The 18,379-nt window shown below is 53.6% G+C and overlaps 1 protein-coding gene across 3 annotated transcripts in view; it reads right to left on the reverse strand.

Annotated features, from left to right (window-relative positions):
* The window catches only part of LOC147414267 (oxysterol-binding protein 2-like), a 120,145-nt gene that overhangs the window by 69,927 nt on the left and 31,839 nt on the right, over positions 1 to 18,379 (reverse strand). The window lies entirely within an intron of this gene.

The following is an 18,379-nucleotide window of genomic DNA, read 5'->3' on the forward strand; positions in this document are numbered from 1 at the left end:
CACGTCAACATCACAACCTGGAGATGCCGTCCGGGGACGCGCCGCGGCGGTCAGGACAGCACGAGCAGACACACGACAGAGCAGTCCCGTGCTGTACTGAGGTCCCACCGCGCCAAGGTCCCACCACCACACCGTGCCGTGCTGCTTGCTCAGCAGAGCAGTGTCTTTGCTCTTGGACCAATCTCCTCTGTCACACAGCCCATCTCCATGCTTGGCATGACTCATTAAGCAGTAATCAGATGTTCTCAAGCTTTAGTAACACCCAGAGCTTTGCGCTTTCCCCATTTTTCAGACTGGTTCCAGCTCCACGGACCACACCAGCAGCTAACACAACACATCCAGCCATTTGGGCAGAAAGCCTGAGGGGGTGTTATGAGGCTTAGGCAGGAGCTCACAGTTATGGTCCACTGTCACAGCTCCTTTTTTCCAGTATTACTGACAAAGAAGAACAAAATACATTATACCTGTAATGTTAAGAACAGTGCTGGAACATCTGCAATGGCTTGCATGCCATTAGGAAGCGAGAAAAAACACCTTAACCGAACTGATTTAAATAACGCTCTCTGACCTGCTCTAAAGAGCCTAACTTCTCATTCCCACATCCCAAAAGACGTGCAAACAGCAGCCTGGGGTGGAAAACATGGTAGCCTCTGGTCCACGTTAGGTAAGAGAGTCCACCCACAGGTTTTGCACGGCGCTGGCCACGACCTTTGCAGCCCAAGTCCTTCACGCAAATGCTGCCATTCACCTCAGGCAGAAAGATTTGGTCTTCACTATTCCCCTTCCATTCAGAGAGTTAGAAAGGAGCAGAGGGAATAAGGTATACCGAGAGAAGCATCTTTACACTGATACAAGTCACATGCAGGGGAAGCTGAAGCATATAAATAAATACGCTGGATAAAAATAACACGATGAACATCAGCACCAACTCTGGGCAGCGGCCAAGACTGGCTGGAAAACCCTCTCCGCCCCACAAATGGCCATCTCTGGTCTCCTGTCAGCACTTCTGATAGATAACCTCACGGCTGATGCTATTATTCAACTACATTTCTAATCCAAACCTTTGAGGGGACCTGAACTTGCAGCAGTGAAAAAAAACAAAAGACCTTTTTAAAAATGAAAGGGACTTTCTCAAGACGAGGTGAAACAAAGAGGTACACATCCATTTTTTCTTCTTGTAGTTTGATTAATTTTTTTTAATCCCTTCCTTGACACAGTTAATCTGCTGGTGTCTCAACTGCCTGTCAAACACCATCAGGAGGTCCCTTCTGGCTCTGCCGCCAGGTCCGACTGTGCCATCCACTCCAGTGCAGACTTCAGTTCTCCACCTTCTCGCCCCCGTGTCCATCACAAACAGCTGCTGTACCGCAACAGGAATTTCATGACTCAGCTCTAGAAAACAGAACTGACTTTATGACTCCACCAAAATACAAACTATTGGCTGAACTCAGTTTTAGCTGTCGGTATTTAACTGCTAACAGGCACTAACTAGAAATAGTGACTGATTAGCAGCCGGCGGTTTGAACAGGCCTGTTCAAGGTGATATTCGTCCTTACTGGCAGCTCCGTACAGTCTGCACAGAGCCCAGCCAGACCCCTTGAAAACGGACAAAGGATGGGATCTACCAGACCTGCTTCAGGCATCGGAAAGCAAGAATGCTGAAGCATGAACCAGCCACATGCAGTCCCTTTACAGCTAGAAAAGCCAGGAACCTCCACAAGGAGACTCCTTCCATCACCTCTGGCAATGCCTATTTCTCTCTAGTGACTACAAAATATGAGCCAAGATGCCGGCCCAGATCGGGGGGCACCCGAAGCCTCACTCAGAAGTGAGACGAGAGCTTTAGGGGGCAGTCGAGCCCGCGCCTGAGTCGTCACCAGCACCACCACTGCGACACAAGCGTTATCACAGGAGAACTGTGCTAGCACAGGCACGAAGAGGAGCAGGCAGAGCAGATGGGACCTGGAGTCACCAAACTATAAAAATTAAATGCCTCACGTCACTTTTATCCAGCCCATTTCCAGCGAGGACTTTGACGCAAGGGCCTGAACGGAAACGGGCTGGTGCTGCCCAAGAGAGGAGGTGCAAGTGCCACAGGCAGCTCTCGCAGTCACACCACACGGTCACCACTGGCTGTACCGCTACGACAGGAGCGAGGGCTCCCAGATGGGGCAGAGGCTGCTTAATCCAGCACCGTCACAAAAATGAGGAATGACAACAGCCTCAACAGAAGCCAGAAGCCTCTTGGCTTAAACAACGCTTCTCAGAACCCCCAGCACAACGGCACAGTCTTGCCTGTCAGCCCTCCGCATGGGCCGGGACCCTGGCCCTTCCCCACCTTCCCACGAATGCCCTGAGGCATTGCTGAGGCAACTCGACTTTTATTTTTCCCTTCCTTTAAAACAAGACATTAACCCTCCAGCATCTTTTGTTCGTGTTGCTTACTAATAACATGCTAAGCAGCAAAACGGAGGAGGAAGAGGAGGAGGAGGAGAGGTGGATCAGCTGAGAACCAGCTCAGGCAGATACAGCACCACTGAAAACGAAACCCCCTGGTTCTGTGGAGTCTCAAGAGTTACAAGCAATACCACCCAGCTTCAGAGCCAGTCACACACAGACAAACAGGGATAAAACATCCAGCTGCTCTCCACGGAGTCTACCATGCCCTGAGGTCTGCAAGAATTAGATTTAGGCAGGAGACCTCCTTCCCATGGAGCATCCAGATAACTGGGTGCCCTGGGTCAAACGTGCCCCCTGGGACGGGCAGGATTGCCTGCTCCATCTCGCCCCATGGGAATAAGCTGTACTCCTCCAGGGGGGAAATCCTGCCAGTATCCGCCAGAAATAAAGTACAACCCGCACCATTTCTGGCAGGAAGAAACACCTGCCCGACGGCTGCGGTCACCGCCTGGCAGACACCTAACGGCTCTGAATCTCGGCAGCAGCACGACCAGTTGGGCCCAAGAGAATAACCAGCCTCCAGCGCTCTTCACGGAGGAGGACGCTAAACCTACCCCCATGGCTTAGAAACCTCCTCCTGCACCACCGAGGAGCCTATTTAGAAAGTCTTAACAGCTTTTCTATCCCCTCCATCCTCTCCAAAGGCAGCGTCAGCATCTTACGCCATCAGGTCCTTCTCTTCTCTGCCTCGCTGCCGCTGCTTGCGTCAAAGGGCGCTCTGCGCAGCCTTTCCATCCTCGCTGTGTCAGGAGGCGAGTCATTACCGATGCCCGGTGTGCCAAGTCACTGCTGTGCTCCTGTGCTGCTAAATATAACATCTGCCACTTCCCTCGACAAGGCTCTGTCAGCAATTTAAGCTCCTATCAGTACATTCAGGGGAGAATCATAAATTGGATTTTTATCACCCTGTCATGCTTTCATTCCTCCTTGTTTTCCCTTAACAACCTGTCCAGCTTTAGCTGTAAATGAATATTTAAGTTTCTAGTGAATGGGTTACTGCCAGAGGGAGAACTTCTCCCTGAAGAGATTAGTTTAAAATTGGCAAAACTCCCGAAAGCTGAATTTTTAGTCCAAGCTACAAATCTAATAACCGAGGTCAGAAACTACCGGTTATTCATCTCCATGAACACCATCCCTGACAATGTACTGTTATTACAGCACCACGAGAAGTCATTTTACACAGAAAAACAGAGGCTTCAGTGCTGCATTCATCTTTGGAGAAGTCTCTCTGCACCCCACGCTAGTTTTGTGTCTCAGCACTTGTCCCAGAGCGCGCAGGGCTCGCCTCCAGCACTGCCTCCTGGGGAAAGCTGGGGCTGAGCCCAGTCCTCAAGTCACTTCACACTCACCCCAGGACAGGGGTTCTACTGGAGAGGCTGGTGAGCCACAGGAAAGGTGCTTCCGGGGACCCCTGGGCAGGTCAGGCAGAGCTCCCTTCCCCCGAGAGGGGCACAGGGACCCGCAGGGACCTCAGATGATGCAGGTTGCCACCTCCTTTCACTACAACATCCCCTTTGGTTGGATGATGCAGCACATACCTATCTTCTTGTAGCAGTGGAAGTAGGTGCTCCCAATGTACCTAGGGTTTTCAGGAGCACGCTGGGAAATGGGTGGGATGTGTGTTCCTGAGGGCTGTCGTCTGGACCCCTCCCTGGCCTTTCTGCCCCGTCCGCTGATTTGAGTTTTTCTCGAGCAGCTTTATAGTCACACACAGCAAGGATGCGGACAGACTAGACGGAGAAGCGGTGGAGGGAGGTGAGCAGTGCAACGCGGGACCCTCGGCTACGCCTGGGACCCAGTGGGGACGCTGAGCCGCCAGTTTCTGTGACTTCTGGTTACCTGTGGAGCTCTTGCAGTCCCAAACAGGCAGCCCGATCCCCGTTGGAGCGGCGCATCCTGCACTGGATCCACATCTTCTACGCTGCCAGTCTTTGAGAAAAGGAAGAGCATCCTTTGAGGGTGAAGCAAAGCCTACCTCTGACCTTCTGCGCATAGGTGGAGTGATGGATGTGGTGACTTACGCGTGTTTCCCCCACCTCACGGCCACCCCATCGCCTGCTCCGTCCTCAGGCTCTGCTGCCACACGGACACGGGGAGCCGGCTCGCCACTCGGCCTCCGCCTCCAGCACCGTACACCAGCACTCCTCGGGCTGCGGAGCCCCTGGCGCTCCTGAGCCAGCCCGTTGCTCCACAATCACCTCGGCTAAACCCCCAATTCCTGCTTGCCCCCCCCCTCCCTTCCCAACCGCGGGGACCCTGGACACTTCCCGAGGGGTGAGGGACACGATGCGCTGTTCAGCCCAGCAGAGCTCAGACCCCCAGCAGACGCCCCTCCACTGCCTCCCAGCAGGAGCAGCGCTCCATGCGTCCCACCTCTCGCCAACGGGGGAAGCTGCAAGTTACTACGCTAGAGAGATTTTCTTGAAGATAAAGAGCTGAGCAAATAGAAGTGGCATTAAATCCTCTTGAAGCTGATCTTCACTTCCTAGCGTGACAATTTTAACTTCAAGACTCCTAAGCTCAACGAGAGCTCTACATTTCCCAGGCTGGATCCGGGGAAACGCGCTAAAGGAGCAACTGTTGGCGTCAAAGCGGATTTCAGCGCCGGGAGGAGACAAGGCGCTGCAAGAGCACAAAGCACCGCAAGATGCCAGCACAGGCTGGTCAGATGAGCCGTTTCCGCGCCGCTGCCTCGGTGCGGTGGATGTTCTGGGGTCCCCACGGGGCACCGCGTGCTGTGAGCAGCCTGAAGCACGCCTGGGCCCTGGCAAAGAGCTGAAATGCTGGGGAGAGGAGTAGCAGCTCTTCCCCACCAGCCCTACCAGAAGAGCCAACTCCCCTGCCCCACTGGAGAGCGTTCGAGCAGGGTCTGGCTGCTAAACCCCTCTCTTGTAAGTCATCCTCTAAAGGCCGGTTGCCAAGTCACGTATAGGCAAGGAAACCTCTTCAGCGCCTTCATCACCGGGCTCTCCGCAGGGACATCTAGAGCCGCGGAGCCTCACGGGCAAATCCTGCCGAGCGCCACGAGCAGCCAGGGCTTCGTGGAAGGAGCGTGCCAGGAGAGGGCAACCTGCTCCCGCTGCATCGCCTCGGCTCGAGCACGGAGCAAAGCAACAACCACCGGCCACCCGTGAACCGCAGCATCCCTGAGCTCGGCAACGGAGAGCAACACGATGCTCGGGAATCACGTACCCCCACCGCCCTCGGTAGGCGGTTTAAGAAAACCAGGAGCAAGTAAATGTTGTTTCTGTAGAGCTTCTCGTTCCCTTGGGGCTGAGCTGAGGGGCGATGAAGCATTTGGCAGCACTGGATGAAATGCTCTGCAGGGTGCTAAAAGACTACAGTGTGCTCAGATATCCCCTTTACCTTGTCCCAAGGGACATCAGACATCCCAAAGCCACACACAGCTCTCCAGGTACACCGATGTCATCCGTCCCACCACACTGAGTCCCACCAATTCACTGACCTCTGAATCACAAACAAAATCATCACATCCAGCCTGAAAAAACACAAATGAATTTAGCCACGGGAAGAACCACAGAGGGGGTCGTCATGCCCTGAGAGGGTGGCACAGGTGACTCGTACCCCACCTCAAGCTCAAAGCCAATTCTCCGCTCTGCGGATGGGAAGAAGCAGAAGCCGACTCGCTTCATTAGGCACCAACCACACTCCAGAAGGGTCTCCTTCCAGCCGTTCACCCCTCAGTGTACAACAGCTCTGCCACCAAAGAGATGCCTTCAGACTTTTTGGAGGGATCAGCTTTCATCTAATGACTCCTTTCTAATTGGGAAGAATTGTTATTATTTTCAGAGCTCAAAACTGATTTTCCTCCAACAGCCTTTTTCTGTGCCAGTTAAAAAAAAAAAAAAAAAAGGCACTTGAGAATTTTAAATGCCTAAAAATAACACTGAAATACACTGAACTGACTATGTGAGCTGGAAATGCTCCTCCTTGGTGCTCCCAACCTTGTGAAAATCCCTGTTACATTACTAAAAAATGTGTTAAAAACTACTTACAGGTGAAGCTTGCCTGGCTTAAAAATTTAAGCAGCACTTAAATTTCACCACTTAGCGAGAGTTCAAGGCGTGAGAGCCGGGACGGGCAAGGACCCGGCCGCAGGGCTTCGCCCTTCTTCACCACGGAGGCTCCCCTGCACCCACACCTCCGCGTGTCGGCATCCCCACAGGGAACCCACACTGCCCACCCGCAGGCGGCAGCCCCCCACGATGCAACCGCGCAGAGCCTGCGTGTCTCAAGGTCTGAGATTTCAGCATCTCCAGACGCGCCGGCAGAGCCGCCCCTGCCGCTGCGCCCGGCTCGGGGCTGCCCAGGGCACGCGATGCAAGCGGCACCCGCGGCACACGGCAGCATCACCCGGCAGCGAGGGCAGGAGGAGGCAAAGCGACGGGGGCCGGCTGCCTGTTAGCCCCCCCAGCGCAGTTCTGCCTCCTCTGCCGCCGCTCCCCGCTGCAACCCAGCCATCGCGAGCCGCAGCCGAAAGCCCGGAGCAGCTCGGGGACATCCCAGCAGAGGCCTCGGTGGCAACAAGGGTCAGAAGGCAGGATGTGAGCAGATGTCATCACTTGAGTCAGCCTGACCAGACAAGTGCCACCAACGGCTGGGGCTGACAGGCCCCCCGTGCAGCCCAGCAGCCTGCTGATGGGCTCCCCACTGCCTTCAGCATGGATTACTGGCCACGTGCTTTGTTTCTCCCTACAGAGGCAGGCTCCCTCCTCACCTACGCCAGCTCTAAAGGAGAGCACAGCTCGTTCGTAGCATCCTCACGTTCAGGATGCGCCGCACCCGGGGAACCGCTGGTCCCAACCTTACCCGGCTGCAGGTTCATGAACGAGCTGCTCGAAGTCGTGAACACCAACCACGCAGCCCTAGATGTACGACGGCAAGTTAAAATCCAACCCAGGCGGAGCATTAAAATTAGCAATCCACCCCTGGTAAGGCACCACCCGCGCTGACTTTCATCTCAACTCCAGTTACAACAGTTACCAAAATGACAAACCAAGCTAATATTAGCCAGCGCAGCAGAGAAGTAACGACACAGATCATCCTTCCCACTTCTGTCACCCACGCAGGAACAGGGATATTTAGTATCGCAGGGAATACACACTGCACGCCCAGCAGGAGCCCAGGAAAGACTCGCCCTCGGTCACAAGCCAGGACTCACCGGCTGTTTAACTGCACCCGCTCTCCAAAAGACAAGCCAAACAGCGGGATCAGCACAAGGACGGCTCACCGAGGCCAGCAAAGACACCAGCTTCTCCAACACAACCTGCACGGATGTAGAGCTGCTCACACACCCCCAGGTATTTCAGGGATGGAGTGACATGGTTGTCTGCTTGTTGAATGAAAGAGGAAAGTCAGGAGCTGGACAGGTGGTTGAACCCACAACAGAGCAAGTCCCCACACCAGCCGTTTGCAGGCGCTAACTGGAAAGCCAGACTGGCTAAAGGGATAAACCAGATCGCACGTTTAAGGTAAGTCTGAGCACCAGCTGCTCCCAGATCGTGCTGTCACCGCACCCAAACCATGGCCGAAGGGACCTGAAGAAGCTCTGGCAGAAGAAACGCTGCTGTTGGCCCCAGGCACTGCTAGGTCTGGCGGTACGCCCCGGCGCCCGGCCGAAGCCTTGGGTTAGCACGGGTGCTCCCAGGCAGTGCAAGGCAGGGATACGCCTACATCCAGCCAGGCTAATCCCAGTCAGAGCTCCACAGCTCCTGAAAGCTCCTTTCAGGGCAGAAAACATCCTGCCTGCGCGGTCCCAGGCCCATCACTGGAAGGGTGGAGGGCCGGTGGCAGCCAGGGTTTGGCCAAGAGGAGCACTGCAGACCAGAAGAAACCCTGGGGGCTTTTTGCTCGCTCCCCAGCGTTTCTGAGTGCTGGGCCAAGCGCTCAGGAATGGGATGTGCACCAGCCGCTGCTGCATCCCAAGCCCATCACCAGCCTCTGCTCTGGACATTACATCTCGTCTTTGCAGTTGTTTAAGGACAATTCTTCCCCCAAAAGCAGTCAGCGTGATAAAGCTACAGAGAGCCAGCCGCCCGCCAGCGAAGCAGTGACCCACACCACAAGCCAGGCAGAGGGCTCGAGCATGGCCAGGTTGGGGATTTCCCCGTTCCCAACGGGACAGGCAGCCAGCTCCTGCAGCACCGAGGCCATCCCACCTCTGCCCGTGCCAGGCTGCACTGTGCACAGAGCGGCAGCACCAGGCTCAACCTCAAACCCTTGCGATGCCAGCCCCTCTGAAGTCCTTCAGAGCGGGGATCCCAGCCACAGAATGAACAGCCACCGACGGAGCCCAAATTCACCCCCTGCGTGAGGGCTGCACGTGACGCAGTGCCACCCACCCCCTGGGTCACAGCTCCAGGGCCTGGCTCGGGTCATACCGAGAGCGGCTTCGCTTGCGAATGATGGAAATCTGCCCCCGAGGACACGTTTCATTAAAACAAACCCACGACTATTTCAAAACAGCTCCCAGGCATGCACGTTATGAAGGCAAAGAAGCCCAGGTTGCCATCCTGTTCTCAGGACACATGGTCACACCACCCTGGAGGGACAAAGGATACAAATGACGATGCAAGAATTTACCGTGAGTTTACACGTCAGGAGAAAAAGGCAGAAAAATAAACAAAAAATCAATGATTTATACAGGAAAATCCCTCTACCTGTCCACCCAGAGCACCCTATACCCTGGTAGGAGCAAAAAGATACCAAACCTGGCTTGGGGACAGAAGAGGGACAATGTCAGCTCATTCCTGCAGCCTTTGAGGAAGAGGAAGGCCAGGGCTGCGCAGGAAGGCAGCTGCCCAAAGCAGTGTGACCTCTGCAGGGAGCCCGCCCTTCAGCTGCATTCCCAGCCCCAGGAGCAGCTCTCGGAGGGGGGGATCTGGGCAGGGGCCAAGCCCTGCTGCCCGCAAGCCCTCGTGTCCTGCTTCGTTCAGGGCATCGGAGCTGGCAGCCTCCCGGGGAAGCCACTACCGAAGGTGGGGGATCTGCTTCCCCAGGTGGAAAGGGCTGGTGCTTCCAAACCGTGGCCATGGCGTGGGACGGGGGGCTGGCTCCAGGGGTCACGCCATGATCTCCCGGCCAAAGGGAAACAGGTTTAAGACACGTTTCTCTTGCAAACGCATCTGCTAACGGCGGCGGGCGTCAGCCCGGCAGTCTCCGCTGCAGCACACGGGCCAACAGCAGCCCTCTGCTGTCTGCGACCGACACCAGCCCGCTCCAAGGACCCCGGGGCACCAAGGCTGGCAAAGCAGCCGCTGGCCAGTCCTCATTCAAAAGGATGAAAAAACCACAACGTTAATGCAACTGAAGCGAATGCCTCCCTTCTTCCGCAGTTGCTGTTTAAAACCAGCCAACATCATACGGCCCAAAGCCGGAGGGATCAGGCAATTAATCCCCCCAACAATGGGGCACAGGATTCGACCCAAGCCATGGGCAGAGGCACGCTGGGCTTTCGGGCTTTCAGCATTTACGTGGCGGCGGTTTGGAGCCGGAGAGCAGCCAGCGCCAGCTCCCGGGGTGTGCTCTGGTCTCTGCCTGCCCAGCTCTCTATAGGGATTAACACAGAGGCAAAAGCTTCTTGTTCCCTTTGCACGCTCGAAACGACACGAGGAAAGGGACTGGACACGCAAATAAAGTGAAACTTTATCCACTGCAAGCAAAGGATGGGACCCTACAAGGTCTGTTTCAAACCCTGGCGAAGCGACCAAGTGCCACTTGTCACTCTCCAAGTGAAATAATTAAACGTGAGTTAAGGTAAAATGTGTGCACAGCTTCCCAGGTTTCATTGATTTTTGCTTTGCAGTCTTGACCAGCAACCTTGGTAAAATGTTTTGTCAAAAATCAAAAAAAGGTGTGGAAGTGATGAAATGGAAGCAAAAAATAAATGCCACCGAGCATTAGATAAAGGAAACATTTACAGACAGCTGAAAAACATGAAATGATGCAAGCAGCACACTCACACACCATAAATACGGACGTTTGTCCAGAGTGCAGGTGAGAGGTCAACAAATAGTGAAACAAGGAAAAAATGCAGATTTTAAAGAAACACAGAAGATGGGCACAGGAGAAAAATAAAACAATAAAATGATACGCAGCACTTTTAAAAACAAGAACAAATTTGTAGTAAGCACAAATATGGCAAAATAAAGCATCCTGTCACTGGTTTTCCTTGAGACTCCTCAATTCCAGGAGTAGCACAATCCTCACTCTAGATATTTATCCCTCTCCCATTTTTGCTGGTGAAACATTTGCTCTTCAGCTGGCCAAGGGGAGAAAGAGCTGGTCCCTATCACTACAGCCCCCTAATTTTGCCCAACCTCCTGTCCCTAGAGCCACAACGGAGGACCAAGGACCAAGAAGGATTTTTCCTCCCTGTGTACTTGCACCAAACTCCTCCTCCATCAGCTTGGCCAAAAAAAGAACCTTTTCCTTCACTGCACCCCTCCCGGGTCGCCCTCACCCAGCCCTGCTGGCTTTGCAGAGGAAAGAAGGGGCCTGAAGGGCTGGTGCCGCTCCCGCAGCACGGCCACGCCAGCAGACTTGAAAATATTTGCGAGCCACCAAGGCAGCATCCCTCACCCCAAGGCCAGCTGCAGGCAGCGGAGCTGGAGCAATGCAGGAGCCAAGCAGCATTAACAGATTTGTAGCCTAAAAAGGAATAAAGTGGGTCGTAATTTAACAGCAACGCTTGCTCTATGCTTAAAAAAAATAGTAAAATAAAATCAAAAAAAGGTTTCCTTTGAGATCACCATGAAAACAACTTTTCTCTCAAAAAGAATCCGTGTATCACAGTGTCAGTGACACCTTGCAGACCCAACGTTTGCTGCGCTCACACCTCAGATCGCCGCTGTCAGCAGACACCCTCATGCCACACAGCCCATCCCGCCTCCTCCAGCAGAAGCGTCTTTCCAAGCGCCCACGCGGCACCGCTCCTGCTGGGGCAGCCCCGCACAAACCCCTCGCCCCCTTCCCTCCTCTGCACAGTCACATCCAATTATTTATTTTCAGGGGGTTTATTAACGCAGCCTCCCTCCTGTAACACTCAGTGCACACGAGAGCCCAAAAAGCTCCCAAGAGCAGCGGCAGCCAGACCAGGCAGCAGGCTCCGCTGCTGCCCCGGAGCCCAGCTCACCGCACACAGCCCACTGAAGCGCCAACTCCTGCAGCTGTATTTTAGGAGCCCTAAAATGGGCTCCAGGAGTTCGTGCCACGAGTCAGCCAGAGCGCAAAAGCGCAGGGCGAGCGCTGGGAAAGCGAAGCGCCAGGCCCTCCCCTTCCCCCGGCTCCCCCAGGCAGCAGCACACGCCAGCGGGGGCGGCGGGGATGCAACGGCGCCGTCGGGCAGGTCTCAGAGCACGCCGTGCGGAAGCGGTGGAGGCCACCATGAGCTGGGACGTCATTTTCCACCTACTTCGGAACCCCGCCTGCAGCCCGAGCGTTTGCAGCGCCAACACGTACGGCTTCCCCAACACCCCTCCACACCCGACTGCGGAGCTTTTTTAATTAGAACACCACCTTGGAGCACTTGGCCACTCTTTCCCTTGCCTTTAGCCGCTGCTGTTGCACAACAAACCCTCTCCCACCGACCCCAGGCCAGCGACGAGCGAGCAGCCACGCGGCACACGCAGCAGCACAGCTCCTTCGCTCGCTCCGGAGGACGAGGCTGCAGCAGCGGAGGTGGCCTACATACTGCCGCCTCCCCCGAGCTCCCTGCTGTAATGTTTAATTTGTGGTGTTACATAAGTACCATTTTCTGTGTTCTTTTGCTATAAATTATTATCATGGATTACAACTGCAATAGAATAATACATAACATAGTATACGTACGTGGGAAACAAGGGAAAGATCAGCACCAGATCGAGGAGGTAAGCGTATTTCTAGGGTAACTCTACCCCAACATGCAAGCAAAGTGGAAAACAGTGACAGGAGAATTAAAAACAGATTAGGAAAAAAGAAAAGGAAGGGGGGGAAGGATTCCTAGCTTGTGAAATACTGGAAAGTCCTAAAGGTTCCCCCCTCTTCCGCATGTTTGCATTGCCAGGCAGCAGCCCAAAGAAGGAAGCAGTCGGAGGCTGTGCAGATCTCAGAGCGTTTACAGCCCATTTCAGCTGAAAGTCCATCCATCAGGATCTCACCAGCTGCAGACAGCCAGACAACCTAAGTACTCGCCCCCCTGGGCCTCCCATCTCAAGGCCTCCAAACTTCTCCGGTTAAGGAAAATTCCCAGGCTGATCAGACACACTCCAAAAGCAACAAAACCAGGCAATCACTTCTTTTCTTTCCTTCCCGATGCCTGAATTTCCCAGAACATGCCAGACACACCTCTAGACCACTTTAACCACCTGTATTTAAACAGAAGTCAATGCTTCATAACCCTCCACATTTAGGGCAACTGCCGATAGTCCCATCACCGGCGAATCCCCGAGCACTCAAGTCACAGCAGAAGCGGAGGACCACAGCCATCTTCCGCACACCCGAGCCCCAACGCTCTTCCCTCGTCTCGCAGAGCCCTTCTGTTCCTCACAAGATGCCCAGGAACCTCTTCCCATCACACTGCGTGACAGCTAGGGATGGATCTTGCCCCACACTTACAACGTGCCTGTGGCAAGGCAAAGGCCTGGGGTAACGAGGAAGGGAGCTGCAGGAGGCTGTGCCTTCAGCCAGCACCACGCCACCAGGATGCGGCTTTGCCAGCAAAGCGCTGGGGTGCAACACCAGCCGGATTATCGGGGGAGATGGAGAAGTGAAGATTGCTTGCACGGTCTCTTCCCCAGTCAGGTATTCCGCTCTGAAGGCAAATGGTTAGGGGAGCAAAAGCAGCAGTCTGGAGACCACAGAGGACCAAAGTCCACCAAACCCACCGGAGTTGGCTCTGGTAGCCCACCGGCACCATTTCCACGGCGGCCAGCAGAAAGCTTCGTGCTCTGATATCCTCCAAACACGCCCCATCAGCCAGGCAAGGCTGATCACTGCATAATTACTCCTAAGCGAGCCTAATGTAATCTTACTGCACAGAGGATACACGCTCAGAAGTAAGATCGGTATCGAGCCTTGCGACTCCATTAGTGACCTATCACAGCTAGGGCACGGTTACCCCCAAGAAAGGGCTGAAACAGCCAGCGGGGTTACAGTCTTTTTCTGGATACCACTAGAAAGACACAAAGGACCAACAAGGACTTTTCAGAAACTATTAAATATATATATATATATATATATGGAAAAAGTCAAAGGCCAAGTACCACTGGGAAGCCCTCAGAGAAATCTTGCTGGTTTTGAAAGACAGGGACTGGCTGAAACTCTCCCCAAAGTTTGAAAAACTCCATTTTGACACACCAGTAAACCCCTTGCATGGTGTCTAAGGGCAGGCACAGCTCCAGCCGTCCCTCCTCCTCACCGCCCTGACTTACAGGGGGTTCATCACAGTGTCCCGCTGGCTGCAGCAGCAGAAGTTGGAAGTGTCAACTGTGGCTCAACAGTGGTGGCTGAGATGGAGGAACCCATCCCGACTGCAACTTGGGCAACCAGAGAGGCAGAGCATCCTGCTCACTGCAGAAGGGAACACAAGCAAGCAGCAGAAGGCACTGAAAGGAGACAGGAATCACTAGGAGCAGGGAAATCCAAGCAAACAGCTCCACCTCAGCACCACCGCCAATTATATTTCCCATGGCAACAGCTCCTGGCACAGTTAACGGCAGCTGGCTATCCTGGGAAAATCCAGACTCCAAGGATCAAAAAGACAATTAGCAGAGCAAGACAACAGCGCTGGCAGCCACTGCCTCTGCAGGCACGAGCCCTACAAACAGAGGGGAAAATAATTTGCAACGTGATGAAGAAACATCACAAGGAGGACGGGAAAAGGGAGGGCTTTTGTACAAAAGAGCTGGAAATAGCAAGGACTATTACAGCAAGCAATGAGCTGGCACCAAGGGCGTGCGGACAACAATGACGGGGATTGTCCGGGCCTGCCACGACTAGAGCAGACACACTGGCCAAGGCCACCTGGCCAGGAGCTTGCTGTGAGGAAAGGGGGGAAGCGACAACGGGATAATTCACAGAGCAGGGCAGGGAAGGTCGCAGATGCTTTGCAGTATGACGTTCCCACGTCAAAACGTCTTTTGCAAACAAACCTCTTACTTGGAAAGAGGAAAAAAAAAAAAAACCAGCCAAAATACATCAAGCAACAAAACTGTCGTTATCACTAGAGCAATTAAAGGGAAAGCTGAGGAATAACTAATTATGGATCCTTTTTAATACTACTACAAAGGCACTACGACTGGATCCAGCACGCTGAAGGAGGACTACTTGCTGGCAGCCTGCTTGTGTGAGCTGCAACCCCAAGAGCTGCAACCCCAAGAGCTGCAACCCCAAGAGCTGCAACCCCAAGAGCTGCAACCCCAAGAGCTGCACCTCGGCTCTTGCCCACCAAACCGCACGCCTGACCTGCCGCGGGATCACCGCCCTCTACGGCGGCCCTATCTCTCCCCAGAGCTGCATTTTCTGCTGCAGGAGAAGCTCATCCCAGGAGCCAGGGCAGAAGGCATCGCCAGCACTAACAACCCTCCTCCTTCCCCCTTGGCACTGCTCAAAGCTCCTGCTCTCCTACAGGCTACAAACGAGCCCCTGTAAAGCTGCTTTTAATCACTCCCTGTTTGCTCAGAAGAAACCAACCAATTAAGTCAGTAAGAACGAGACAACCCCAGCAGTCAACCCCCATTATCCCAAATCCCAGACTCACACCACACACTGCTGTGCCAGGGTGTTGCTCTCGCACCGAATCCTCCCCTGGGGTGACACAAGCCCGAGAGGCTGAAAACGCCACGTCGAAGCCTGACAGGCACAACGGAGCGGTTGGAGGGAGCATCGCTCCAGCAGCAGCCTCGCCAGGACAGTCGCCCAAGGTCAGCCCAACCACCCAGGCAGTTCGGCCTCTTCTCTAGCCAGCAAATTACAACTAGTATTTAGGAAATAGGATAAAGGGACGGGGCACATGCAATAGGTTTTCGGGGCATAGCTGCTCAGCTGTTATTGCTGTGCTGCTCAAGGACCTCCTGGGTTGCATTCTGTATACAGAAAGTTACAGCTCGTATCCATGAGTGATGAAACTGTGCCCAAATCTGTGCAATCTCTCTGGATTTTCTGGCTTCCCACAGCGAGTGCCACCATTTAATTTTGTGTTGTACAGAGTATTAATTATTCCCGCTTCATTTACACCTATGACCTGATAATTCCCTCCCTGTTCTTGTTACAAGCAATTGTCCCCGTCTTTTCCTGCAGCATTTACTATCTTCCACACAGCACCTTCCGTGGTCATTCTTCCAGATGGAAAATTTACTTTCCATCATCTGCCTTCCCGTGGTGGAAGAGGTTTTATTTGGCTGGTCAATCTTGTGCCTGTTTGGTTCTTCGGGGATTATGTTTTGTTTTGTTTTGTTTTTAAGTTCTGCTGAAAACTTTGTGAGCTGGTGTGATGAGAGCCTGGGCACAAGCATCACAGCTGCACACCTACATTTTCTCCTTTGCTCTTTTCTTAGTGATTTCCAGCTTTGTGGCTGCACTGACACCTCTTCACCCCCGACCTGTGCGTGGCACTGGATGAGCACTGGCCTATCCAGTTAACTCCTGTTTTTTACTACCATGAACACCAAAAACGCCTTCAGTCAGCCTGAAATCTGCACTGGTTCAAGCAACGACCTGAATTGCAGCGTGGATTTCAACCTCTCTCCTCCCAGGTACCCCTGAGCAGGGGATGAAAAGAAGTCACCAACTCCCTCACCTCTCTAAGCAATCACCAAGCAGCCCAAGTCCATTTTGGGGAGTTTTCCAACACAATACTGTGTTTAAAACACCAGCAACAGATTTCCACCCTCTCCTTGCAGGCTTTGCAAAGACCCTCCCATAACAGAGCCAAGAAAACAATTCTTATATATTCACCATTCACATAATTAATTCCTGTACCTCATGATACCACCCTAAAAAGGAAGGACACTTTTACTGTCATAAAAAACACGGCATTAACCACAGTCATCAAATACTTTTAAGTTCGCATCCTCCAAGCCACGACTGCAGAGAGAAGACCCAGCGTAAGGAGCAGATAAAAGCATTTCTTTGCCGCTGCCACCGCTCTGCAAAGTCGAAGCTGTCGAGAGGCCGATGCGCGAGCCGATAAAAATCCAAGGGGCGATGCGGGTACAATATGGTGAGCGGAAAAGGCTGGAATTAGTCAAGAGCTTACAGTAATGCGAACAGAGGGCGCTTACAGAAATCTGGTTTTCAGGACAGATAAACAGCACAGGGCCACACCAAGCACCGAGGCAAGCAGAGCCCATGCCTGCGCTTCCCGTGGCGTGACGGAGCTGGGTACCCTGTGGGCAAATCAACTGTCGTGTGACTTCACCAACACTTTATAAACCCAACGAGCAACAGGAATGCCAGACTTGGCTGAGCAGAGGCTAGAGGCAAGACATTGAGCCAGGAATGGGACCCTTCTGTCCTAACGTTACACTATACATCTATTTTAGAGGAATTAAGAACCACGTGGTAGTCGAGGAGGGAGCTAAGACAACACCTCAGCTCTGCCCTCGCTTTCTGCCACTAATCCACCCAGTATCAGCAGGCAGGCATCGCACCAGTGAAGCGGCACGAGGACAGCCAGCTTTCTCAGGTGACATTATCATGTCCGAGCTCACGGCTCGTTACCAAAACAGTCCCAGCTCCGCACCAGGTAGAGGGGAAACCAGAGCTCCTTCAGTTACACACAAGAGGGAACAGCAAAGTCTCCCATCTCATACTTGGTTTGGGTATCGGTTTTGCTATTTCTTAAAAATAGAAATGAAAACCAGTCCTGTGAAAACGGCACCTCTCAGTGCACAGCTCGAGTTAGCCAGCAGTCAAGGTAAAAATGCTTTCATATCTGTTCATTTCAAGAGAACTAATTGGGGAAAAGATTCTTTTCCTCCACCCCAAAATAGCCTCCCAGTAGTCAAACCATTTGCAGAGTTAACCCAATTTGCCACTCCTACACCGATCAAATCTCAAATGCCAGGCAAGCAGTGAGGGACCGCTGACTTCTGCAGAAACACAGATGAATGGAGAACCCCGGCTTACACTCGAGCATGTTTTATTTTCAGTAGCGACTCAAGCGTGGCTCATCTTTAAAACATTTCCAAAAAGAGGGCAAGCTATTTTTACAAAAATGAATCAATTCCACACTAACACTAACACATTGCCCCTTTTCGGATGCAAGGCGAGAAGGACTCCAAGGGATCACAGAGCACCACGAAGCAAGGACACCCCCTTCCCTCTCCTGGGTGCTCCTCGCCTGATGAAAACTGTACAGAGCAGAAAAGCTGCTCCACATGCAAGACTGCCTCAGCACTCACCAGCTGGAGACACCTCAGAAGCTGCTGACTTGAACCCAGCCCTCTCCTCCCTAGATGTGCCACCTCCAGCAGAGCCCCCACGGCCCTGAGCACCAGCGGGGAACGCTGAGGACGGGCTCCAGCCGCATCCCCCTGCAGCGGGGAGGGCTCGTGAGTGGAGATCGCTGTGGGGATGCTCCTCGTGTCCTGCCCCACACGGGCAGGCAGCGTTAGACACAAACATGCTTCTCTGTCCTCATCCGCCTGAGGCAATGCTCTCCTCGTCTTCTGGCCTCCCGGAGGCATTGATGCTCCCTCCTTGTTGGCACAAATCCATGCGGCTGCCTGTCCCCCTTTGTGCCCACTGGCCAAGACAGCCCCAATGCATCAACCTGGGCTCTGCAGAGCAGCCCTGGGATCACTCGGGGTGAGAAGAATCAACTCAGAGGACTCCCCATGCGAGCAGATCTGAAGGACCGAGGGACTTCTGCAGCAAACCCAGAACCTCCTCCCACCACTCAAAGAGCCACCCCAGGGCT

This window comes from Leptosomus discolor, chromosome 16, assembly GCF_034619465.1.
Source record: "Leptosomus discolor isolate bLepDis1 chromosome 16, bLepDis1.hap2, whole genome shotgun sequence".
Classification (NCBI taxonomy): Eukaryota; Metazoa; Chordata; class Aves; order Leptosomiformes; family Leptosomidae; genus Leptosomus; species Leptosomus discolor.